This window comes from Bos grunniens, chromosome 17 (genome assembly GCF_055505025.1).
Source record: "Bos grunniens cultivar Pamir isolate PY7600 chromosome 17, Bosgru_T2T1.0, whole genome shotgun sequence".
NCBI classification, from domain to species: Eukaryota; Metazoa; Chordata; class Mammalia; order Artiodactyla; family Bovidae; genus Bos; species Bos grunniens.
The window spans coordinates 66,716,215-66,741,188 of NC_141181.1; the positions used below are offsets into that span (position 1 = coordinate 66,716,215).

Here is a 24,974-nt window from a genome sequence, read left to right on the forward strand (position 1 = left end):
AGGGTGGACGCAGCTCAGGGAGTCAGTGGGCTGGAGTCTGTCTTGCGCCCTTTGCGTGTGAGTGATTCCCATTTTTCTGGGGGTTTCTGGGGTTCTTCTTCCTTGCTTCTCTCCCTGATGGTCACCAGGAGGAGGCAGTCTAGGCCTCGGGGGAGCTTGGGCCTTCTTCTAATGCTGTGGAGCTCTGGGAAGGGTTATCCTGAAAGGAGAGGGCTTCCAAGAGAGGAGAAGACCCCGGCCAGGGGGCTTGTGAGGAGACAGACCCTGGGCTGGCTCCTGACATCCAAAGGGAACAGTCTGGAATCAGCCTCACCCTGGCCCAGTCTCAGACTCCTGCTCCTGGTCACCCCCATCCCTGGGAAGCAGAGGTGGGCAGGGTAGGCTACATACAGGTACAGCTTCCCCATCACAGGGCTGTGGGCTCACTCACATGCCCTCCCTTTCTCCAGTCCCCCACTGAGGGGCCGGCCTCAGTGCTTGCAGGAGGGCGGCCATGGCCTTCCCCGGAGAAGCTCAAGAGCCTGACATCCTTTTCCTGGGGCAGGAAGGGACGCTGTCATAACAGAACTCCACTCCTGGATGGCCGAACTGCAGAAATGTATTTTCTTATAGTTCTGGAGGCTGGAAGTCCAAGACCAAGGTGGCAGGGATGGTTTGTTGTGAGGCATATCTCCTTGGCTGGCAGACAGAACCTTCTCGTTGTATTCTTACATGGCCTTCTCTCTGTGCATACGCAGAGAGAGATGGTGTGTGTGAGAGGAGAGAGATATCAGGCATCTCTTCCCTTTCCTATAAGGGCACTGGTCCTATGGGGTTAGGGCCTCATCCTTATGACCTCATTTAGCCTTAATTGCCTATGCCAAAGCCCTACCTCCAAATATAGTCACATCGGGGCTATGAATTTAGAGGGAGACACAATTCAGTCCATAGCAGGTGGTCACCACAAACCTGGAAGCTGGAGCCATCTACCCTTTAGAATTCCCACCCCCGATGGGGAGGGGAAGGAGAAGCAGAGACATGGGAAGCAGAAACGGTGTGGCAGGTCCTGTGCGAGGGAGGCCCTGGGACCCTTGGAGAGACACGGAATTGGCCAAACCCAGAGCAGTGGAGAGGAGCCCCCGGGAGAGGAGAGTCCTGTGAAGAGCCTGGGCTTTGGAGCCTGAGGGTTATGCTCTGACGTGCAACCTTGGGCAAGTCACCTCACCCCTGTGAGTCCGATTGGCACTCTGAAGCAGGAACCATCAGCTCACCCGGGGAGTGGGGCACAGGGAGAAGTCAGTGAGATCTCACAGCTGGCACAGTGCTTGACTCTTAGTAGGTGCTCAATAAACACTCCCGTCCGTCTGGGAGTTTGGATTTAGGGCTTCTCTCTTTCGGGCACCCTGGACTGTAAACTTCGCATCTTTGATCCAGAGGCGTTTCTGACCAGTGCTTCCCCAGGTGTATCTTTTTGTTTGTTTTTGGCTGTACGGGGTGGCATGTGGGATCTTAGTTCCTGGACCAAGGGTCGAACCTGTGCCCCTGGTGCTGAGAGTGCAGAGTCTTAACCCCTGGACTGCCAGGGAAGCCTTTCCCTCTTATATTTTTAATATCCCTCTCTAATCAGGTCAAGCAATCTACTGCATGGCATGGCCTCCACGGTAGCTCTGAATGCTTCCTGGGGAATTTAGTATCTACCCTTCTCATCAGAACTGAGCACCTACTGTGAGTCCTTCCCTGTGCTGCTCATTTGAGGGGGATATAAGTGCAGATACGGCCATGATTCAAGCTGGCAGGGTTTCACAGCCATGCCAAGTGGAGAAAACCAGTCCACACAGAGAATGAGCAGATGGGGCAGAAAAGAGTCTCCTGAGGCACAGGTTCTGAGGGTACGGGTGGGTGGGTGGGAGGGAGACCCCAGAGTAGGCTGGAAAGGCTTCCCAGGGAGGCTGAACCAGTCAGGATCTTGGAAGGATGAGAAAGATGTGGCTTATCTGAGAGTTTTCCAAGGGAAATTAGGTAAGAGATTCCCAAAGTAAGTTATAAGAGATGTCATTGGTCTTAAAAAAAAAAAAAGAAATGAAAATTCAGTGGGTTTCTGTAGTGCAGGACTTACCAAAGCCTGTAAAAGCGCTGATGGAAACTGTGAATACTCAAGGACAGACAGAGGACCAAGTGTTTCCCCCAAGCTCTACCGGCAACAAGACCCTTTTCTTATGGAGCATCATTTAGGACCGCAGAGTCTAGGCTGGGGTTTCCGTGGGAGAATGATAACCGTGATAGGAGATGACACTAGGGCACACTCAGGTGCTCCGGAGCAGCGGCTGGCAAGGCAGCTCTTTCCCTGGGGCCGGCAAGTCTAAACTCGGCTGCAGGAGTCAGGGGAGCTCTATACGGCTAGAGCGTTTGCAGGAAGGGCCGGCCAGCGGTTGGGGTAGCCAGATGCCTGGTGGTGGGGGACAGAGGGACCTGTCCACTGGAGCCAGTGACTCTGGGGTATCAGACCTTTTGTGAGAAGATGCTGGTATGTGCGTGTGTGCGTGTGCCTGAGTGTGACAGGATCCAGCCTTCTGGGAAGTGGTGACCAGGACCAGGCAGGGGGTCTTTCCAGCCAGGACCAGCAGGGTCCATTTTGGGGGGATCTGAAGTGGCTGGGGGAGGGGCCCTGAAGCCCACCACCCAGAAGCAGGGACACCAATTCTTTTGGGCAGGGTCCACGTGGACAGTCTTATCCTGGGGGCGGGGCTGAGGCGCTGGCGGCAGACCCCCTGTCCTGGTCAGGCCCGGCTCCCTGGCTGGTGGGGGTGGGCGGCCTCTGGAGATGTGGCTGGGGCAGTGTTGCATGGTGGGATTAACCTACTAACCCAGGGCTCGGCCGGGACGCTGTGGCGTGTGGCGAGGTGCCTGGCCTTCTGCCAACCGACTAACCCACTAACCAGGCCCGAGCATGCCCTACTAACCCCCCCGCAGCCAGACCCTACTAACCTCGCAGCTCACGGGCCTTCCCAGGGGTGGGGATGTGGGGGCAGACGAGGCTCCGGAAGGCCCTGCCCGTGGCCTGGGATCTCTGTGCAGACCCACATTCCAGGACCGGGCGCGCAAACAGGACTTGCCAACTCTGCCGCTTCCTGCTGTAGCGGGGGTGTGGGGGGCAGACTTGGAGAGCGAGTCACCCCGCCTCTCTGAGTCCGTTTCCTCGGCAGTGGAATGGGAGGCCACCTCCCAGGTGGCCGTGAGCATTCCCAGGAGGATAGAGTTCTTGATACATGGCAGATACTTAATCCACATTTATGCGAGGTGGGGGCGGGAGGCCCAGAAAACCGGACCCATCGGGTGCCCTGGCAGGCCCTGGTCCCTCTAGGTGGTTTGCACACAGACCCCTCCGCCTGGGGCCAGACACTTGCTTTGAACCTTAACTGTGTCTTTCCCCACACTCTTCCTCTCCTCAGCTTTTTCCCCATAGGCAGTTCTTTTGTTCAATTACTAACCCGTCTAACCCCGGGGCGGGGGGCCTCAACTGCACCCCGACCACGCTCCCCTAACCAACTAACGGACCCGAGTGTGTTCTTCCTTTTTTCCTAGCGACTCCCGTGTGTGTCTGCTGAGGTGCCCCTGTCCGCTGGTGCTGTGCTCTGACTTACTAACCCAGTCCCTACTAACCCTGTTTTCTCTTCTTACTAACCCCAGCCCTGCCGAGCTCTGGGCCCCCGTGGCGGGCTAGTTCCCCCCTCCTTTTGGCAAGCAGACGTCCTAGGCTGGTCCTGCAGACAGATGCCCTACTTTGCTGCCCCGATTGGCTGTGAGTTCAAAGTTCCCTGGGTCAGGTCTGAGGGGGGCGAAGGCCCGGAGGAAGAGGTGCTCCTGCGGTTCTAGAGGGAGGCCGGCCTCTGAGCACAGGGTCTCTCCTCTGCGCAGAGTCTGGGGGCCACTGGGAGTTGGCCGGAGCAGGGCTACCTCTGCGGTGTGAAGGTGGAGGCCTACAGGTCTCCTTCCAGCCAAGGGAGCGGAGAGAATGGGCCTCTGGGTCGTCCTTCGGAGGGAAGTGGGGGCAGAGGTTCTTACTGGGCAAGTGGCCGATAGAGGTGGGGCGCCACTGGGGGGCGTGTCCTGCACAGGAAGTCAACAAAGGGGGCGTGTCCCTCAAGGGAGTTAGTCAAGGGGCGTGTCCCACGCCGGAAATCAGTAAGTGAAGCTTCCTCCGCATTGGGAGTCACTGAAAGCGTCTTAACCGCGGTGGAAATCACTGAGGGCAGCGTTTGGTACAGGAAGTCAGACAAAGGGGGCATTTCCTATATTTGAAGAATGCGAAGAGAGGTATTTGTTACACCGTTAATCAGTGAGAGGGGGATTTCTGCCTTATCGCAAGGCGGTGAAGTGGAATGACCAAAGAGATGAGTGAGAGGGGACGTTCATACGACAGGAAGTTGGCTAGAGGGGCTCTTCCCCCATACCTGGAGCTGCGAGATCCCGGTTTCCCACGCCAGAAGTAGGTGTGGTCCATTTCCCCTACAGATGCCATTGAGAAGGGCAGTCCACACTGGGAAGGGCAGTCCACACTGAGAAGTTTGAGAAAACAGCAGATCTGAAGTTTGAGAAGAAAGCAGATCTTGGGTAGGGGGTTTGCGGGATAAAGTGGGAAGCAACCAATGAACCCCAGGCGCCCACAGGGCCCTGCACGCCTTGGGCCAGTCAGAAATTCACCCCTGGCTTCTTTTTTCACCCCCACGTCCCTACCCCAGCCTGTCTACCCCAGAGCCCGCCAGCCGCTAAGCCAGGGCCACACCTGGGGGTGATTTTATGCCTCTCCTCCAGTAGGCACCTTGGTCTCTTTGGGCTAATCTCTGGCTCCTCTGCACTAACTCTTGCTCTCACCCAGCTAATCCCTGCCTCGCCCTGGCTGCCCCAGGGGCTGACCATTAACAGCCAGCCCTGCCCATCTTGGGGGGCTCCAGGCTCCTGGCCTGGCTCTGACCTGCTCTTAATTAACCTCTCCTTCACCTGACTAACTCCTGCCTCCCCGATCTGTTCCTTTCAGCAGAAACTAACGGCTTGTGGATTTCTTTCTGACTAACAACAGGTCTAACACTCCTCGTCACTATTACTATTAACAGCTTGGATGTCGGCATGGCTGGGACTTGACTAACACGGGGAGAGGCGGAGCTAGTCGTGTGGGCCGTGGTGAAGGCTCTGGGGAAGAGCCAGCTGAAGTCAGGAAAGACCTCGGTGCTCAAAAGGAGATGCTGGGGCTGGGCTGTGGCTCAGGCCGAATGGAGGAGTGGTGTCTGCTGTGGGGCGGGTGGGGTGGTGGGTGGTTAGAAGCATACTCAGCCTTCCAAGATTTTGGCCGCTGCTGCTGCTAAGTTGCTTCAGTCGTGTCCGACTCTGTGTGACCCCATTGACGGCAGCCCACCAGGCTCCCCTGTCCCTGGGGTTCTCCAGGCAAGAACACTGGAGTGGGTTGCCATTTCCTTCTCCGCTAGACGTATCCTATTAACCCCTTATAATCTGCATTCAGATTCTGGTTCTTTTAAACAATAGCCTGATAGTTGCATTAGTGCATGCAGCTTTTGTAGCCACCCCCGCCCAAGGCCTGTCTAGTGTGCAGAGAGGAGATGCCATTGTAACTGGAATCATCAGTCATCAGGTGAGAGTCTAGAGTCCTTGATTTGGGACTTCAGAGTTTGGAAGCCTTAAGACATAAAACTTTGGATAGTCAGATGGGTTATAAATCCATCACCCATGGACACCTTGGTGTAAATTAGCTCAGCTTTCTCTTATAACTGCTGTACAATTAGCTGCCCTGGGAGGACCAGAATGTGGCTGGAAGGGAGTCTGGATCTCTTCAGGGCTGGGGGAGGCTCCTCTGGGAACAGAGAGGAGAAGCTGGAGTCTGGGGGTTCCTGGGTGGGTGTAAGAGGGGAAACCAGGTGGCTGGGGAGGGGGAATAAGAGGGGCTGTTTTGCTGGTTTGGTCTGGTAGTCAGGGTCTGTTGGCCAGGACAGCTTATAGCAGGGCCTGGAGGACTGGATCAGCTCAGGGGCAGGGGCAGAGTCCTGCCTGGAGGCTTTGTGGGCAATTTGCTTGAGTCATTGAATACTGCTGTGGGATTGAGAGCCTCTCTGACAGTCAGAGACTCAGAGCTAAACTCGTGGAACCGCTGGTGAGGTCTGAAGGGTGATCCAGAGGCCTGAGCTGCAAAGGGAAGGAGAGAGGAGGACACATCAGAACCTGGGATGAGGGGGAGCCTGCACCGAGGAAGCACATGCCTGCTGCCCTCTAGTGGCCGCCTCGCTTCATTTCACTGGTAACATTTCCCATTCCGGGGGCCCTCTTTATTCAACTGCAAAGACCTGAGGATGCTGAGGACCTGCTGTGTGCCCAGCACTGCTCTGGGTCTTGGACCCACGCACAGGTTTTTCCATCGTGCTTGGCTAGCTTGGTGGGGGAGACAGAGAAATACAACAGGTAATGCAGTGAGGTGGGCACCATGATAGGGGTGATGGGCCTGTGGAAGTGCTCAGGAGGCAAAGGATGAGAAACACCTGCTGCGTGCCAGGGGCGGTGCTAGGCATCAGGGGTGAGTGGTGATTGAACATCACACAACCTTAAGGAGCTTTAATGCTAGTGTATCGAGCGGGTGTGGGGGAGAGTGGGCTGCGGGCCACCAGTAGATTTTCTGAAGAGGAAGGCATCTAAGCGGAGCCCTGGCTGGGCAGAGTGTGGTGGCGAGAAGGGCGGACAAAGAGTTCTGGGGGTCAGAGAGGACCGAAGAAGTCCTGGAAGGGTGTAGGGGACGAAGCGGGAGACAGAGGGGAAATGGACACATACCAGATGGTGTTGCCAGGGAGTTTATCCTAAGGGCAATGGCGGCGGGGTGGGGGTGGCTGTGGATGTGATCTGAGGAGGGGAGATGTTAGATTTCAGTTCTAGGCTGACAACGTGACTGTTTCAGCCTAGGTGGAATTGTGAGATGCTGATAACATGTTCTGGCCAAAGTTTAGGAAACTGGTTAGAACTTCTGGAAAGGTGCTGGGTCCTCAGATCCATGTTAAGATAAATAAAGAGGGCCATGTTCCTGCCAGGCAGGGGCCTGGCCAAGGGGACAATGACAGGTTGGAGGAACAGTCTTAAAAGCATGTCGTTCCAAGCCCCTGGAATGGCCATGCTGGTCTGGGGGAAGACCTGAGGGGACGTGGTCCCGGGGCTGGAAGTCCACAGGAGAGTTTCTCTGGAGAGCGACCCTGTTAGTCCCATGTGGCTGCAAGGGGGCACGCAGGCTTGGAGGAAGCGTCCAAGAGGCTGGTCCCAGGGAGGGAAAAATGCGTCTTGGTGGGTAATGAACCTTATGGAGACAGAAGGATTGGGAGTAGGCCACCTTTGAGACTGAGGATGGTGGTGGGATTCTGAGATTCTGTGTGTGTGAGTGTGTGTGTGTGTCCTTGACTTACTACTAGAGGAAGCCGAGCCCAGGAAGGCAACTCTGTTTTCCACCCCGGAGCCTGGCCTGCTGATGCTCACTCTGGCCTGGACTTCTCTGAGCATCAAGTTCGCTAGGAGATGTACCTCAGGAGCCTGGGAGCTGGCCTCCCAGCTGGAAGAGGTGACTCAATCCTTTAACAGCCAGTGTGGGGGAGAGGCCACGGTGGTCCCTGCTGGGGGGGTGTGCTTGTGTAGATATTGATATTGCAAATTGAGCTGGGGGATTCTCTGGGGGGCACTCTGGTGCCCATCCCCACAAAAGACCCCAAAGGCCCTCTTAAGCATCTACCCAGGGAACCCACTGTTTTGCTTGAACAGACCAGAGAGGACACTTTCCATGTTACTGCCTCCCGGGGATGCTAACTGTGGGGACAGAAATTCTGCTGTCGATTAAACATACTTTTATGTGTATCCAGCAATGAGTGTGAACTTGGCCTTTTGCTTTCACCCATAAATGCAGCTTCTTTAGTGGAAAAGACCATTTTGGTATTAAAAACTAACTCACACGCAGAGGATCACTGTGGCTTAAAAGGCAGAGGGGTGCGTAATTTGTGGGGAGGGGGAACCAGTGGCATTTTCCAGGAACCAGAGTGGACTCTGCTAACCTTTTCTCAAGACCGTGACCTAAAAAGTCAGCACAATATAGACTTCACTTGTAGTTGTGGGAAAACCCACATTACCAAGGTCTTCCACCCTAGCCAGTTTCGGGCACGGTGCAGTGGCATCAGGCGTATTCACAGGCACTTGGTCTCGCATCATCACTGTCTGCTGTTGCTGTTTGGTCACTAGGTCATGGCCAATTTTGCGACCCCATGGACTGTAGCCCGCCAGACCCCTCTGCTTGTGGGATTCTCCAGGCAAGAATTCTGGAGTGAGCTGCCATTTCCTTCTTGAGGGGATTCCCGACCCAGGGATTGAGCCTGCATCTCCTGCACTGGCAGGCAGGTTCTCCACCACTGCGCCACCAGGGAAGCCCACTGCTCTACGTTTTAGGATTTATTATCTGTTTATTCTGGAGAAACAAACCGCTTTATTTGGCTGCACCAGGTCTTGGCTGCGGCACATGGGCTCTTGAGTTGCAGTATGCAGGATCTAGTTCCCTGACTGGGGATCGAACCCTGGCCTGCTGCACTGGGAGTGCAGAGTCTCAGCCACTGGACCACCAGGGCGGTCCCTACTGCTCTATTTTTAAGATAGCACTACTTTCTGTCTAGGACAGCACGTCAGAGAAAACCCATGTCTCTTATCAGCTTCGGTCTCTTTGCTTCTTTCCCTCTGTTCACCTGGAAACCATGTACTGAGTCCATCCTGAATACCAGGCACAGCCATCCTCTCGGGGATGCCAGGCTACCCACCCTTCCGTTTCTCTAAGGCAACTGTCTTATGCTGTCCTGTAGATTCTTGCACTGGCTGTTCCTTTTCGCATGGCTGAGGGCCCTTCTTTGGGGCTCTCAGGTCTCAGCTGAATGACACCTCAGAGTCACCTCCTCTGACCATCGCATCCACAGGGATTCTGTCATTTCTGTTCTCAAATATTTTGGTCCTAGGGCCCCTTTACATCCTACCATATAGTAAGAGGTCACCCTCCAGGGCACCTTGGCACTGCTCAGTCCCAGTTGCTCCCCATTTCATTCATTCAGCATCCCCTGATGACCAAAATGCACGTGAAAATACGCTCAATATCACTATTGTCATAAAAATGCAAACCAAAACTACAATGAGTTATCACCTCACACAGGTCAGAACGGTGGTGGTGGTTTAGTCACTGAGTCCTATCCGACTCTTGTGACACCACGGACTCTAGCCTGCCAGACTCCTCTGTCCATGGGGTTCTCCAGGCAAGAATACTGGAGTGGACTGCCATTTCCTTCTCCAGGGACAGGTCATAATGGCCACCGTCAAAAAATCTACAAACAATAAATGCTGGAGAGAACGTGGAGAAAAGAAATATCTTTCACTGTTGGCGGGAACTGCAAACTGATGCAACCACTATGGAGAACAGTATAGAGATTCCTTCAAAACTAAAACCAGAATGACTCTATCGTCCAGCACTCCCGCTCCTGGGTGTATATCTGGAGAAAACCGTAACTGGAAAAGATACATGCACCCCAATGTTCACAGCGGCGCTATTTACAATAGCTGGAGCATGGAAGCAACGTAAATGTCCATAGATGGAAGAATAAGGAAGATGAGGCACTTATGTAAAATGGACGATTACTCGGCCATGAAAAGAACGAAGTAACGCCATCTGCAGCAACATGGAGGGGCCTAGAGATTGTTATCACTTATACGCAGAATATTAAAAATGGCACCAAGGAACTTTACAAAGCAGAAATACACTGCCATAGATATAGGAAAAAACTTATGACTATCAAGGGGGTAGGGGAGGAGGAATAAATTGGGAGCTTGAGACTGAAATATACACACTACTATATGCAGAAAGATAACTAGTAAGGGCATACTGTATAGTAAGGGGAGCTCTACTCAACACTCTGTGAGGACCTATATAGGAAAATAATCTAAAAGAGTGGATATAGGTATAACAGATTCACTTTGTTGTATAACAGAAACTGATACAACGTTGTAAATCAATTATACCCCAATTAAAAAAAACAAAACAAACTTCTTACCCTACTCTGTGTGAAGTGCCACACGGAGTGCCCGGGGCAGACAGGCACTGGCCTGCCTTTGTGGAGCTTACAGCCCTGGGGAGGCAGCTGTGTGCATTTCTCCAAGGACAGGGACTACCTCACAAGGAGAAAAATAGCAGATGGAAATTGGCATGGAGTCTACCATATTAGAAGTTGCAACTGAGATGTTTTAGAGTCTTGTTTATCCAATTCATTACAACAGAAATGAAAACTGAGACTTTAAAAGGACTTATTAATTCATTGAAAAAAAAAGACAATAAAAATAAGCATTGCATGCTTATGTAAATAACACATTCTTCATGAAAAATAACTTTCCAAAAAAAAGGAGACAGCATTATTTTCTTGGTAAATCTCTTTAAAGTCTGGCTTAATAGAAGACTGTGTGGATCACAACAAACTGTGGAAAATTCTGAAAGAGATGGTAATACCAGACCACCTGACCTGCCTCTTGAGAAATCTGTATGCAGGTCAGGAGCAACAGTTAGAACTGAACATGGAACAGCAGACTGGTTCCAAATTGGGAAAGAAGTATGCCAAGGCTGTATATTGTCACCCTGCTTGTTTAACTCATATGCAGAGTACATCATGTGAAATGCCAGGCTGGATGAAGCACAAGCTGGAATCAAGATTGCTGGGAAAAATAGCAATAACCTCAGATATGCAGATGACACCATCCTTATAGCAGAAAGTGAAAAAGAACTAAAGAGCCTCTTAATGAAAGTGAAAGAGGAAAGTTAAAAAGTTGGCTTAAAGCTTAACATTGAGAAAACGAAGATCATGGCATCTGGTCCCATCACTTCATGGCAAATAGATGGGGAAACAGTGCAAACAGTGGCAGACTTTATTTTTTGGGCTCCAAAATCACTGCAGATGGTGAATGCAGCCATGAAATTAAAAGACGCTCCTTGGAAGAAAAGCTATGACCAACCTAGACAGCATATTCAAAAGCAGAGACGTTACTTTGCCAACCAAGGTCCGTCTAGTCAAAGCTATGGTTTTTCCAGTGGTCATGTATGGATATGAGAGTTGGACTATAAAGAAAGCTGAGCGCCGAAGAATTGATGCTTTTGAACTATGGTGTTGGAGAAGACTCTTGAGAGTCCCTTGGACTGCAAGGAGATCCAACCAGTCCATCCTAAAGGAGATCAGTCCTCAGTGTTCATTGGAAGGACTGATGTTGAAGCTGAAACTCCAATACTTTGGCCACCTGATGCGAAAAGTTGACTCTTTTGAAAAGACCCTGATGCTGGGAAAGATTGAAGGCGGGAGAAGAAGGGGCCGACAGAGGGTGAGATGGTTAGATGGCATCACCGACTCAATGGACATGAGTCTGGGTAAACTCCGGGAGTTGGTGATGGACAGGGAGGCCTCACGTGCTGCAGTCCATGGAGTCAAAAAGAGTTGGACACTACAGAGCCACTGAACTGAACTGAATAGAAGATCGAGCCTTGGATTCTGCTGTCTGCTTCTGCATTCAGTCCGTTGCAACATCACATGTCCAGGTAGCCCCTGCAAAACCCCACCATGCACTTGTGAGGGAAGATGAAACGGAAGGATTAATTTCTCTTTGGGTCCCCAAATCTCAGAACCACACCTGAGACCGGCTGCTCTATCACATAAACCTATTTATTTCCTGCTTAAAACTTGCACCCATCTGAAATTACCTTGCTTACTCGTCTGATTCCTTATTTATTGTCTGTCTCTGGTCTTATTTATTGTACATTCGCGGGAGGCAGGGTCCCAGAGCCCACTGCAGGCACTTGTAAGTGGTCAAGCCAGAGCTGCAGTTTTTGGGCATAGCCAGCAGATGGCGGTGTCGCACCAAGACCCCCGCATTCTCTGTTGGAAACTTTGGTTACTCTCTGGGGTTTGGAGAGGAGGCTCTGTGGGGATCCTCTTTGGATTCCAGTTTCACGGAATTGGGTGGGCCTGGGTAGATGGGGGAAAGGAACACGCTAGAGAGAATGCGGTTTTGAATAGAAGCTTTGGGAAAGTTCTGTTCATGTCTACTGAGGGCTTCTGTTCTTAACAGACATCAAGCCAAATGACTTCTCCTCTTGAAGCCCGTTTTTCTTCTCTGCAAAATGGGCAGACTATGACTTTGGCTTCCATTTCACCACGGTTCTCTTGGCAAGGGTCACTTTATTTCGATGCCACTGGTGTTTCTGGCAATTCAGGGTCCTCTAATTTACTCCCCCTAAAGAATTCTGAGAACCAAGCCTATGTTGTGGGCTCCACCTGCAGGCAAGACCATTTCTTCCCATCCCACTTTCAAATATAAAACGGCTGTTGCCATTTTCCATGTGCTAGCTACATGCCAGGCTCTGTGCTAAATTGTTCCTACATGTTGGTTCCTGGAATGCTCACAGTATCTGAGAGGTGAGTTTCCTTTTCCCCATTTTTACAGGAGGGGGACACTGAGCCTCAGGGAGGTGAAGACACTTGCCCAGGGATGCACAGTTGGTGGATTGGGAATGCTGGGTCCCAGGTGGTTACCATGGCAATGGGGGGATGCACCATTCCCAGACTCCAGGTTTGTCTTCCCAGTGAGACAGCCCAGTCGCTGTCTCTACACCGGCTTCTCTTCTGTTTCTGCTCCTCCCTGTGAGGCGCTCCATGTCCTTGGAGAATGAACTGAGTTTGTGCTTCACACCTGTTTTGCTCACGTGCTGCCCCCTCGGGTCTGTGATTCCACAGCGGGGAGATGATGCCTGCCTGCTGCATCGGGTCTGTGCCCTGTGCTGCACCCAGCCTCGTGCCGGGCACAGAGCCAGGGATCCAGAAGATATTGCTGAATTAAAAGGGGAGCCAGTGGAATCTGTGAGTGGGCAGTACCCAAGCTGACTCAGGAGCAACCAGATCCACCCCTTGCTGGCTATGTGACCTCGAGTTAGTGATCTCCCCTTTCAAAGCCTCAGTTTCATCTGCAAAATGGAGATAATACCGTTTCCGTCTAAGAGATTGTGAGGACTCGAAAAGAGGAGATGCAGAATATCATCAGTACTCGACGGGTCTCCAATCCCCTTTCCCAGACCTGTGGTTTCTCTTGCCGCTGGGCAGGGAATCCAGGTGGAAGGTGGAGCAGCCTGAGGACTGGACAGGGGAGCAACCGGACCATATCACTGAGCGGACAGATGGGCAGCCCAGCTGTCGCTCAGGCCGCCCTGTCCCCACAGCGCCTGAGCCCACCTGAACGCAGGCGCCCCAGGAGCCGTGGTCCTGGTGGCCAACTCATCATGGGCATTTCTCACCAGGCCCCATGGCAGATAAACAGATTCTTTTACCCTAAGTGGCCACTCTAGGGTCAAAGCCACACAGCTGGAGGTACAGGGGCCCCATGGAGAGCTGGTACTGTTGTGCCTGAAACACAATGAGCTTCCCAGTCCTCGCAGAGAGTCCTGTCCTGTGGGAAGGAGGCCTCCTCCCAGAGAAAAGCCCTGGAATGTAAGGAATGTTCTGGAGCCTCCCGCCACAGGAGCGCCTTGAAAGCTCAGGACCGTGGGGGCTCTTTCCCAGGGAGGATCTCAGGGCCGCTGGGCCACTGGGGAGCTCATACCAGACAACACCTTTTGGCACTGGGGTCAGGCCTGAGCTGCCTCTAAGCGATCCCAGGTTCTCAGTGTGGCAGTGAGGGGGCTCCTGCGGGACTCACGCCGTCCGTGCCTTCAGCCTCACCCAGCCAGTGCCCCGGGGTCTGGGGCCGGGCCCTGCACTGGGCACCGAGGCGTACAGAAAAGTCAGGCTAAGCTCTGCTCGGAGCCACCAGGACTCAGACAGTGTGTCACGTGGGGCAAGTCACTTCACCTGTCTGGGCCTTCATGTCCCCACATGTGAGATGGGGTTAATAACAGAGCCTCCTCCTTGGGGCTGTTGTGAAAGGACCCCACGCGCGGGGAAGTCCTGGTGTAGAGTAATCGTGCCGCAAGCATTTGTCATTATTGTCGCCGTGGCTGGCTGTATTTTCCAGAAACGGCAGCAGCAGCCTCTCCCATCCCCTCAAAAGCCCGGCAGGTTTGTGACTATGGCAAATGTGATGGTACGTGACTTCCAAGGCCAAGTGCGGTTCACCTGGAGCCCAGCCACCATGCTGCGAGGAAGCCAAAGCAGCTGTGAAGAGACATGTGGAGGACCTAAGCCCCAACCCCTTCCCCACCCCGAGCCCTGGCTCAGCCTCCAGGCTGCAGCAACTGTGCCATCTCAAAGGGCTGATCCTTCAGCGCTAGTTGGGCTGCCTAGCCAATGCCGCATGGAGCGCGGATAACCCTTCCCAAACTGCAGGTTCAGGAGAAATGATTCTAGTTCTAAGTCAGTAGGTCTTGGAGTGGATGGATCCTTGTGCAGAAACAGACAACAGATATAATTCCTTTAAAAAAAGTCTTTGTTTCTCTCTTTCCTGAACTCAAGATGTTTCCGCCCAGCTCCATCCCGGTCCTCCGCCAGCGTCTCCCATCTCAGTGAAGAGCCCCACATCTCGTCTCTGGTTGCTCAAAAGCAAAATCGGGGAGAAATCACAGGTATCTCTTGATTCTATCCGTTCTCCTCTGACTCTCTGCCATTCCTCTCGTCTAAGCCTCCAGCGCTTTGTTTGCGTCCGGGGTGGCTGTGCCAGCTCCCTCCCTCTCCTGCCCACCCTCCTCTCCTACAGAACAGAAATCTTGATACATAAATGATGTACAGAGTGGGTAAGTCACGGGCTCACAACTTCACCTGCCTGGAGTGCTGGGTCTCAGCTTATGAACTTCGTCTGTCTTTTCCTGGCCTGTCCTCTTTGTTCCTCAGAGTTCAGGATGAGGCCCATCTGGCAACCATGTCCTGCCTGTGCACAGCGTCCTCTGAGGCCAGTAGGGGTCACAGACATGGAACCTAACATGTGAGGTCAGGTCAGTTCAGTTCAGTCGCTCAGTTGTGTCCGACTCTTTGTGACCCCATGGATTGCAGCACACCAGGCCTCCCTGTCCAACACCGACTCCCGGAGTTTACCCAAACTCATGTCCATTGAGTCAGTGATGCCATCCAACCATCTCATCCTCCGTGTTCCCCTTCTCCTCCCGCCTTCAATCTTTCCCAGCATCAGGGTCTTTTCCAATGAGTCAGTTCTTCGCATCAGGTGGCCAAAGTATTGGAGTTTCAGCTTCAACATCAGTCCTTCCAATGAATATCCAGGACTGATCTCCTTTAGGATGGACTGCTGGATCTCCTTGCAGTCCAAGGGACTCTCAAAAATCTTCTCCAACACCACAGTTCAAAAGCATCAATTCTTCAGCGCTCAGCTTTCTTTAGAGTCCAACTCTCATATCCATACATGACTACTGGAAAAACCATAGCCTTGACTAGATGGACGTTGGTTGGCAAAGTAATGTCTCTGCTTTTTAATATGCTGTCTAGGTTGGTCATAACTTTCCTTCCAAGGAGTGAGCATCTTTTAATTTCATGTGAGGTACCTCCTGCCATTCACTGCTACGGAAGAAGTTGAGGAGAGCAACTGGGCAGCATGGCCTGGGGATGGCTGAGGCTGGTGGTGGGAGGAGGTGGCACTTTGAGCTGCTGTGAAGGAGCTGAGCATGTGACGTCAGGAGGAAGGGCATGTCCGGCACGGGCGACAGAGAGGGCAAAGGCCCTGAGGTGGGAGTGAGTTGGCGTGCTGGGGGGAAAGACTGGGGTTCAAGAGGCTTGGGGGTCGGGCTATGAGGCTGGGGGGAAAAGACCGGGACGCAAGATGCTGGGGGTCAGCAAGCGGAGAGTCACTTGGAATAGAAGAGGCAATTCAAAGTTATTTATACGCTTGTCTTCCCAGCCAAAAAGCAGACGCTGATTATCTCCCTGGTGGGGACTGCCAGCCGCACCACTGGTGCCTGTTAAAAATGACCCTTTATGGGGACAAACTGCTCTTCAGGCTCACCTGGGGAATTCCTGCTCAACGCCAGCATCATCTGCTCTCTGAAGACTCCCAGGTTCAGCTGACCCTGGCTTCCCATGTGTCCCATGGGACCCTGGACCAGTTTCCAGCCGGGCACCCAGAGCTCTGACTTTTGTTTCCTTGTGTGGACCTTATTTCCAATCAGGCCATTCTGTCTCAAACTGAGGTTCCCCCACTGCCTCTGGACTTCTGAGGCTGGGTGGGCTTGCTAAAAATGCAGACTCCTCTGAATCAGCGCCTCAGGGGTGGGTTCAAGAATCTGCCTTTCTAACAAGCTGCCTGACAAATAATTCCTTTAAAAAAATTTACTATTTCTTTTTGGCTGTGCTGGGTCTTCATGGCTGTGTGAGCTTTCTGCAGGTGTGGAGAGTGGGGGCTGTTCTCAGGTTGTGCTGCACGAGTTTCTGACTGTGGTAGCTTCTCTGGTTGCAGAGCCCGGGTTCCAGGGCATGTGGGCTCAGTAGTTATGGCACGTGGGTTTAGTTGCCCCGAGGCACGGGGTATCTTCCGGGGTCAGGGATTGAACTCATGTCTCCTGCACTGGCAGACAGATTCCTTACCACTTGAGCCAGCAGGGAAGCCCCCTGCCAAGTAATTCTTATGCTCACGGATGTTTTAGAAGCCGGAATGAGGGCCTGAGCAGAGGGGTTGTATCAAATATGGTCCCCAGGCTCCCTGCACAAAGCCTCCAAGTGTGTGTTGAGTGAAAGAATGAGGTTTTGTCAGGAAAGTGGGGAAAGTAATATTCCTCTTAGGATCCTCCCTTCTCTCAGCCACAGTCCCCAAGTAAGACAGGAGGTCTCATCACATTTTTCTGCCAGGGGGAAACTTCTCCAGTAAGAATTCCCCTACCCACCACCCCCTTTAATCTACTCATTAATACACAGTATTGTAAAAGTGATCTATAATTAGATGCTAACTGAGTTTGGCCGTAAAATTGGGTGGGCGAGGTCAGCAAGGTAAGCCAGGAGCCAGCTGATTGTTATGATCAATCAATAACCTATTTATTTCCCAACATTTCTATTAACCTCTGCCAGCCAATCACAGTTTCAATTTGAAAGGCTGGGGTCCACTTTGCTGACTGGACAAGTCTGATTGAAAGCGGGACCCTGACACGACCCCAAGGGCGAAATCCAATTAAAATCATTTTCACTTGTAGATTAATATTTTTAGCATGTTCTACATCCTGGGATTCATCATTCCTGGCAATAACTAATGTCTTGTGACACAAGCAGGTGGATTGGCACTGCCATAAATAATAATTGTGATTAATTGGCTCATCACGTCCTAGAGCGGCTTTGGGGCAGTGGTTGGTGCAGCTTCTGGGAACTTTTCACACCACAAGCTGGTTGTGTGGTCCTTTCAATCCCATCGTTTGATGACCTCTCCTAAGTAGGAATGGAGTTTGTCCCTGGATCTGTCTCCCTCTTCACACCGAGCTCCGTGAGGCCAGCTAGCATGTTTCATTCATCTCAGAGACTCTTACCCTTTGGCAATCCCAGTTCTCCTTCTCTGGCCCCAGCTATGGACACCGTGGATTGGATCAGGGGTAGGGCCCAACTCAAGCTGGGCCAATGAAAGCCTCTGGAGATCTGGAAGTAGTTTAAGGGCTTCCCTGGTGACTCAAATGGTAAAGAATCCTCCTGCAATGTGGGATACCTGGGTTCGATCCCTGGGTGGGGAAGATCCCCTGAAGAAGGGAAAGGCAACCCATTCCAGTATTCTTACCTAGAGAATCCCATGGATGGAGGAGTCTGGAGGGCTACATGGGGTCACAAAGAGTCGGACAGGATTGGCTGACTAACACTTTCATTTTTTAAGGGAAGCGGGCCCTTGGCTCAGTGTGTGCATTCCGGGGAGTGTTGACTGGCGTGATCTGTGCTGTGGGTTGGGAAGTAGCAACAAATGAAAGCCACGTCAAGAGAGGAGAAAGGACAAAGGCAGAAAGGAGGAACATCTCAGGTTTCCTAGCACACCCGGGTCCCTATTTCCCTGAGACCTGCCTTCACTCCAGCTCAGGCTCTATGAGTTGCCCCTGCATCTTAACAATATGTATTCCTTCTTCCTACTTCCCCTGCTTGAATTAATTAGAATGTTAGCTCTTTTCCAACTAAACTCTCCCCCAAATTCAGAGCCCAAGAGAGAACCAATGTCACACACAAGCTGGTGGCAGAACCATCCTCTTTCTCCTGACTCTTAACGAAAAGCCCTTTCGAGGAAGAAGGAAATAAGGAAGGAAGGAATAACTTGCATTTGTTGAAGATCTACTCTGTGCCAGATGCTTTGTAATGGCATCTATTTAATCTCTTCCATCCTGGGAGGGAGATTATACTCTATTTTCTCTGTTTGCAGATGAGGAAACTGAGGCGTGGAAGTGAACAACTTGTCCATGAAGAACTGAGGATTTAATTACTTTCACTAATTTTGTGACTGTTCAGCACCCTAAGCTGCTTGTTTAAAAGAGGTGTGCTGCTTTGTTATAAATATGACCATGAGGCTGTTGGGAGATAGCCAATGGGAACATCAGGAGTAAATCAGCCAAAAGAGTCACGGTCAGCCTCTTGAAATCCTGCAGAGGAGAGACAGGGTCACAGGTCCAGACATGGGCTAGGCCCCTTACCTGTTAAAAAAACTTATTCATTTTTATTTATTTTTAAGTGGAGAATAACTGCTTTATAATGTTGTATTGGTTTCTGCTGTAGACAATGTGAATCAGCAATAATAAATATATATATATATATATATATATATATATATATATGTTCCCTCCCTTTTATCCCCCGATCCCATCCCTCTAGAAGACTTCTACCTTTAAAGACCAACTCCTAGAACCCAGTCATTGCTGTGAGTGCTTCAGGACCCCCTCAGGAACCATTGAGACCACCCCACCTCCAGTCTCTGGATGGCTCATTTGTGGCCACTGAGATCATTCCAGCATCTGCACCTCCTGTGAGTTAGGAAAAGAGCAAAACCAGATCTTCCCTAAGAGGCTCTGCCAAGGGGAAATCCCGGAGGACCATGAGCTCCTCTGATTTTTGTCTCTAGACACTTGGCTAGGGTTGTGTACCTGGCTCCTTTTAATATGCACACCTGGATTCCACTGGGATGCCCGCACATTTCCTAGTGAATGGATGGCAAAAGAGAAATCAACACAGCTAGGACCAGGTATCCAGACTAGCATATACTGAAGAATGTTTCAGCAGATATATCTAGGAGACTAAGAAGACTGGGAAATTCCTGTAGTCCCTGTCTTAGCTTGGGCTGTTGTAAACAAAGTGCCATAGATTGGATGGTGTATAAACGGAAATTTCTCATAATTCTGGAGGCTGGAAGTCTGTGATCAGGGTGCTAGCATAGTGGGGTCTTGGTGAGTTCGGGGTGGTGGAAAGTCCCCTTCTCATATCTTCACATGAGGAAGGTGAGCTAGTATTCTTTTTTTTTCCTCTAGAGGTATTAATTCCATTCATGAGGGCCCCACCCTCATCACTTAATCATCTTCAAAGCTCTATGTCCAAATATCATCCCACTGGGGATTAGATTTCAACAGGTGAATTGGCAGTGGAGGGTGGTGGGGTGAAAGGACCACAGACATTCCAGTCCCTAATAGCCCCAAATTCTTTTTTTAAATTTATTTGGCAGTTCCAGGCTTAATTTCTACACAAGGGATCTTCGTTTCGGTATGCAAGATCTGGTTTCTTGACCAAGGACCAAACCCAGGCCCCCTGCATTAGGAACTTGGAGCCTCAGCCACTGGACCACCAGGGAAGTCCCCCTAACAGCCCCAAGTTCCAATCTCCAAATTATTTTGACTGATTATTTAAAAAAAAATCAACCTGGAGACCTTGTAACACTGCAGTTTCCTTAGCCTCACTTCTGGGGGATTCTGATTTCATAGGTCTGTGCTACATTTGTCCTTTTGAGATGCCTCCCTGAGGACTGTGACAATCAATCAGATTCAGAGCAGCTCAGGGCACATCCTTACATTAAAGGCACTGAGAACACCTATTAGTTTCACTGAACCCAGTTTACCAAAGTTACTTAACATGTATCCCTTCATATACTTTATTTATTGCATAACACCTATTTGTACAAGGTCCACTGCTTGGAGCGTCTACCAACATGTTTCCTTAATAATTTCACATGCATATCGTAACTCCAGTGATTCTTTCATGCCTCTGCCACCCTTTTCACCGAATTCACTGGGCTGTTTTCTCCCTAAGGGCAAGGATAGTATCTGCCTTATAATAAAACCGAGAAGGACCCTTCAGGGCCCTTCCAGGTACAAAAGGCCTTCAGAGTCCTCCATCTTTTATTTGTTGAAAAGCTGTAGTCTGCCAGACCTCCTCTGAGTCACAAAAGAGCAGGCTCCAGCAGTTAATAATTAGGGCGAGTCACATCATCTTTAGTTCCTCCCTGAAGGACACAGGTTAAGTGTCTGATGACCACTCCTGAGTTGTTTTGCAGATACTAGAGCTACCACCAGAGGGAAAAAGCTAATTGCATGATCAGCAGACAGTAGCCGTGACACAAGCTGCTCCATCTTGCACAATTTTAAGAACTGGCCTCTAGGAAATGGGAACCAACTAACCCTGGAGCTGAAGATGAACTGTGCTTGAGACAGTCAAGATGGTGCTGACCAGACCACCATGTGACCAGTTTCAATATGATCGATGGAGTCAGCTGACTGGCTGTTCTGCATGGAACCCCCGCCTGTGCACCCGTGAAGCTTTCCTTTAAAAACTCTTGCCCTCTGGCAATGGGGAGACTGTTTTTTGGGCGGTTGCTAGTTCACCATCTCCCCAGGTCACAGGCTTCTTGAATGAAGCATCTTTCCCCACCAATCTTTGTCTCTTGAACATTTGACTTTTCAGTAACAAGCAGCTGAACTCGAGTTCGGTTCCAGTTCTGGCGGGTAACAACAATGTTCCCCCCTAGAGCCTGAGTAAATGAATGTCTCTTGAAATCATGTCTGAACAGGAGACATGACCCCTCCCCACCATCCCACCAATGGCAACACTGATTTTGGGAAGATAGTTTTAAAACTATAAAACTTAAGAGATGGTGATTTCCTCTCTGTCTTCTAGGATCCAAATCTGATTTCCACCCCACAGGTGGTCACAACCAGGAAGCCTATAGAACTGCTTTTGGTGGGCAGTTGTGGGTGTGGGTGTTGGGTGCTGGGTGCTGGCCGCCCACCTCCTTCTCCAAGCTCTTCCCCCACTGCTCTTTCCCTCTTAACAAACTGGTTCCCAGGTATGAGCCCTCCTGAAACAACTGGTTAAGGCAAGCCATTTCCCATTGCTCAGTTTCCTCTGCCTTCAAGCCACCGGGGGACTGAAGAGAGAAGTGCTGAGGCTACTGAAATGGGTTTCTCTGTGGAGGGAGCATTTGTGTTGGAAATCGCGTTAAATTCAGCATGCATAAACCATTCACAGTGGCTCCTTGCACCCCAGGAGGACCAAGATCCCACTAATAATCAAAATAGAAATGTTTACGCAGGTCAAGAAGCAACAGTTAGAACTGGACATGGAACAACAGAATGGTTCCAAGCTGGGAAAGAAGGGCTTCCCTTGTGGCTCAGCTGGTAAAGAATCCAAATCGGGGAAGAAATACGTACGTCAAGGCTGTACATTGTCACCCTGCTTATTTAACTTATATGCAGAGTACATCATGTGAAATGCTGGGCTGGAAGAAGCACAAGCTGGAATCAAGATTGCTGGGAGAAGTATCAATAACCTCAGATATGCAGATGACACCACCCTTATGGCAGAAAGTGAAGAGGAAATAAAGAGCTTCTTGATGAAAGTGAAAGAGGAGAGTGAAAAAGTTGGCTTAAAGCTCAACATTCAGAAAACTAAGATCATGGCATCTGGTCCCATTACTTCATGGCAAATAGATGGGGAAACAGTGGCAGACTTTATTTTTTGGGCTCCAAAATCACTGCAGATGGTGACTGCTGCTGCTGCTAAGTCACTTCAGTCATGTCCGACTCTGTGTGACCCCATAGACGGCAGCCCACCAGGCTTCCCCGTCCCTGGGATTCTCCAGGCAAGAACACTGGAGTGGGTTGCCATTTCCTTCTCCAATGCATGAAAGTGAAAAGTGAAAGTGAAGTCGCTCAGTCATGTCTGACCCTCAGCGACCCCATGGAGCCTTCCAGGCTCCTCCATCCACGGGATTTTCCAGGCAGGAATACTGGAGTGGATGGTGACTGCAGCCATGTAATTAAAAGATGCTTGCTCCTTGGAAGAAAAGCTATGACCAACCTAGACAGGATATTAAAAAGCAGAGACATTACTTTGCCAACAAAAGTCCATCTAGTCAAGGCTATGGTTTTTCCAGTAGTCATGTATGGATGTGAGAGTTGGACTCTAAAGAAAGCTGAGCGCTGAAGAATTGATGGTTTTGAACTGTGGTGTTGGAGAAGACTCTTGAGAGTCCCTTGGACTGCAAGGAGATCCAACCAGTCCATCCTAAAGGAGATCAGTCCTGATTATTCATTGGAAGGACTGATGCTGAAGCTGAAACTCCAATACTTTGGCCACCTAATGTGAAGAACTGACTCACTGGAAAAGACCCTGATGCTGGGAAAGACTGAAGGAGGGAGGAGAGGGGGATGACAGAGGATGAGATGGTTGGATGGCATCACCGACTTGATGGACAGGAGTTTGAGTAAGCTCCAGCAGCTGGTGATGAACAGGGAAGCCTGGCGTGCTGTGGTCCATGGGGTAGAAAAGAGTCGGACATGACTGAGTGACTGAACAGAGCTGAAAGTGAAAGTAAAGTCGCTCAGTCCTGCCCAACTCTTTGTGACCCCATGGATAGTAGCCTGCACCAAGCTCCTCTGTCCATGGGATTTTCAGGGCAAGAGTACTGGAGTGGGTTGCCATTTCCTTCTCCAGGGAATCTTCCCCACCCAGGGATCGAACCCAGGTCTCTCACATTGTAGACAGACGCTTTACGGTCTGAGCCACCAGGGAACTTAAGGGTGATGTATTTATGCCATCCTGTAAGCCATCCCCCCCGCCCCCCCGCCTTTTTAAAATGTAACCTTTAAAATTTAATTCTTCACAAGATAATGAAGACCTGAAGAAGTGACCCGAGCAGGAAACTTTGATTCATTTATCTTTTGGCCACACTGAGTGGCATGTGGGATCTTCGTTCCCCAACCAGGGATCGAACCGGTGCCTCCTGCATCGGCAGTGCAGAGTCTTAACCACTGGACCACCAGAGAAGTCCGTTTAAGCCCCTTTCTAATCCTATTTGGCAAACACAAACCACCAGGACTTACCTGCCAGTCCCAGGCCATTTTACAACGTGTTCCATGGAAGTGGATCCCATGTCAAGGGAAAAAGCGAGTGGTTGTCCTGACCCATGTTTGGCAACGGTCCTTTGGTTCCTGGTTGTCAACAGTTGAGGGGCACGGTGTTGATCAGTCTCTTCTGGATCAACACAGCGTGGGCACTGGGAAGATGCTCCTGGACTGCTCGGGGACAGTTCGCAGGGCTCGAGACAACCACGTGTTGAGAACGAGTTCCCCTCTCAATGTTTAAGTGGTCCTTTCATAGCCCGTCAGCAGTGGGGTTGTAGAGCAGGTGGAAAAATGAGTGTATGGCATTTTTATTGCCCTGTTCCTGGACTTCACAGGCATTTTTCCCTATCCATGTCCAAAAGGGGTCCCATAGGTCACGCACAGCTGTTCTAGATCCTGAACAGTGGTTGTGATTCTGGAAGACTTTGTCAGCGTTCTGTAATGTCTCCCACCTGTGGTAACGCATCGTAGCCGGTGTGTAGCCGTGATCCCGTCCCCCAATTTCGTTGCTCTGCCCCCTCCTGTAGCTGGGACCGAGGTGGGGGGTTGGTTTAGGGAGTGGGCTGGTCTTACCCAAACAGGTAACCCCCAAGTATCGGACAAATAATCCAGATCCTCGTCTTTCGTCTGTATTCACCAGTCAACCCCGAGCAGTTAAGAGGAACCCAGAGCACAGAAACGCCACTTTTAAACTGGAAAGAGACTCAGAATTGAGTAGGACATCCTTAGTGTCATGGAAGAGAAAGACGCCTCTCGTGGTGGTCAGCTGCCCAGTGCCCCTCGTGCTAGCGGACGACACCTCAGGTCATCCCCCACAACTTTTCGTCCTCGTCCTCACTTCCCAACTTCTTCCCGCTGAGGGGAATTTCCTCAGCCTTCTGTGGCCAGTTTTCGGCTGCACCTATTGGACTATGAGCCTTGTAGTTGCCCAGCCTTGAATCTGGAGACACTGACGTCAGAAGGAAAGGGTCCTGAGGTGACAGCCGCACTTTGCACAGAGGGCGGTGAGCACAACATGGCGGCGCTCTTCACCACTAGAGGGAGGGAGAGAGGCCGTTGATTGGAGGAACCGATGTCACGTGGTTCATTGGTGACCAGGGAAACCAGCGGTTTGGGCACGCCCCTCACAGGCCCTCAGGTCTACCACCGTCTCGGTGGCGTGTGTTTTTTGTTAACCAGTAGATGAAGCCATGCTGCCCTCAGTTTTAGAACCGTCACTCGGCTGGGGCAGAGGGCAGGCGTGTGCATGGTCCAGGGACTGGTGGAGCAGGGGAGGGAGGTACAGAGAGCTGGCCTGGTCACTATCTCGTTGCGTCCTTGTTATAGCTTTGTTATAGTTATCTCCTATTATAGGTGAAGAAACGAAAGCCCAGAGAAGTCAAATAATGCAGGGCCCCACAGGAGACGGATGGCACATTCAAATGAACCTACTTTAATAAAGGTGCTATTTACAGAGGTCAAGGTAGTGGATTCATTTTCTATTTTTTTTAAAAAACATTTTTATGTAAAGTTTAAAAATAAAATTAAAAAAAAAACATTTTTAGTGCATTTGTTTCTTTTTTAGAAGTCTTTACTGAATTTGTTACAATATTGTTTCTGTTTCATGTTTCGGTTTTTTGGCCAGGAGGCATGTGGG

General features: G+C 50.9%; 3 long non-coding RNA genes across 4 annotated transcripts; 1 reads left to right on the forward strand and 2 right to left on the reverse strand.

Moving 5' to 3' along the window:
- Positions 1–580: 580 nt before the first annotated feature.
- LOC147355692 (uncharacterized) lies at positions 581–4,121 on the reverse strand. The gene is made up of 2 exons (XR_015144042.1): positions 2,965–4,121; positions 581–723 (listed from the first exon to the last, which is right to left on the reverse strand). It is a non-coding gene; the product is annotated as an uncharacterized LOC147355692 (long non-coding RNA).
- A 2-nt stretch (positions 4,122–4,123) lies between these two features.
- On the forward strand, positions 4,124–18,770 carry LOC147355693 (uncharacterized). 2 transcript variants are annotated; one of them, XR_015144040.1, is made up of 3 exons: positions 4,124–4,293; positions 14,514–14,623; positions 18,379–18,770. It is a non-coding gene; the product is annotated as an uncharacterized LOC147355693 (long non-coding RNA). The 2 variants fall into 2 exon arrangements; XR_015144041.1 differs by lacking the exon at positions 4,124–4,293 and adding an exon at positions 4,414–4,590.
- Positions 5,728–24,606, reverse strand: LOC147355694 (uncharacterized). Its single transcript, XR_015144043.1, has 2 exons — positions 23,318–24,606; positions 5,728–6,171 (listed from the first exon to the last, which is right to left on the reverse strand). It is a non-coding gene; the product is annotated as an uncharacterized LOC147355694 (long non-coding RNA).
- Positions 24,607–24,974: the final 368 nt, after the last annotated feature.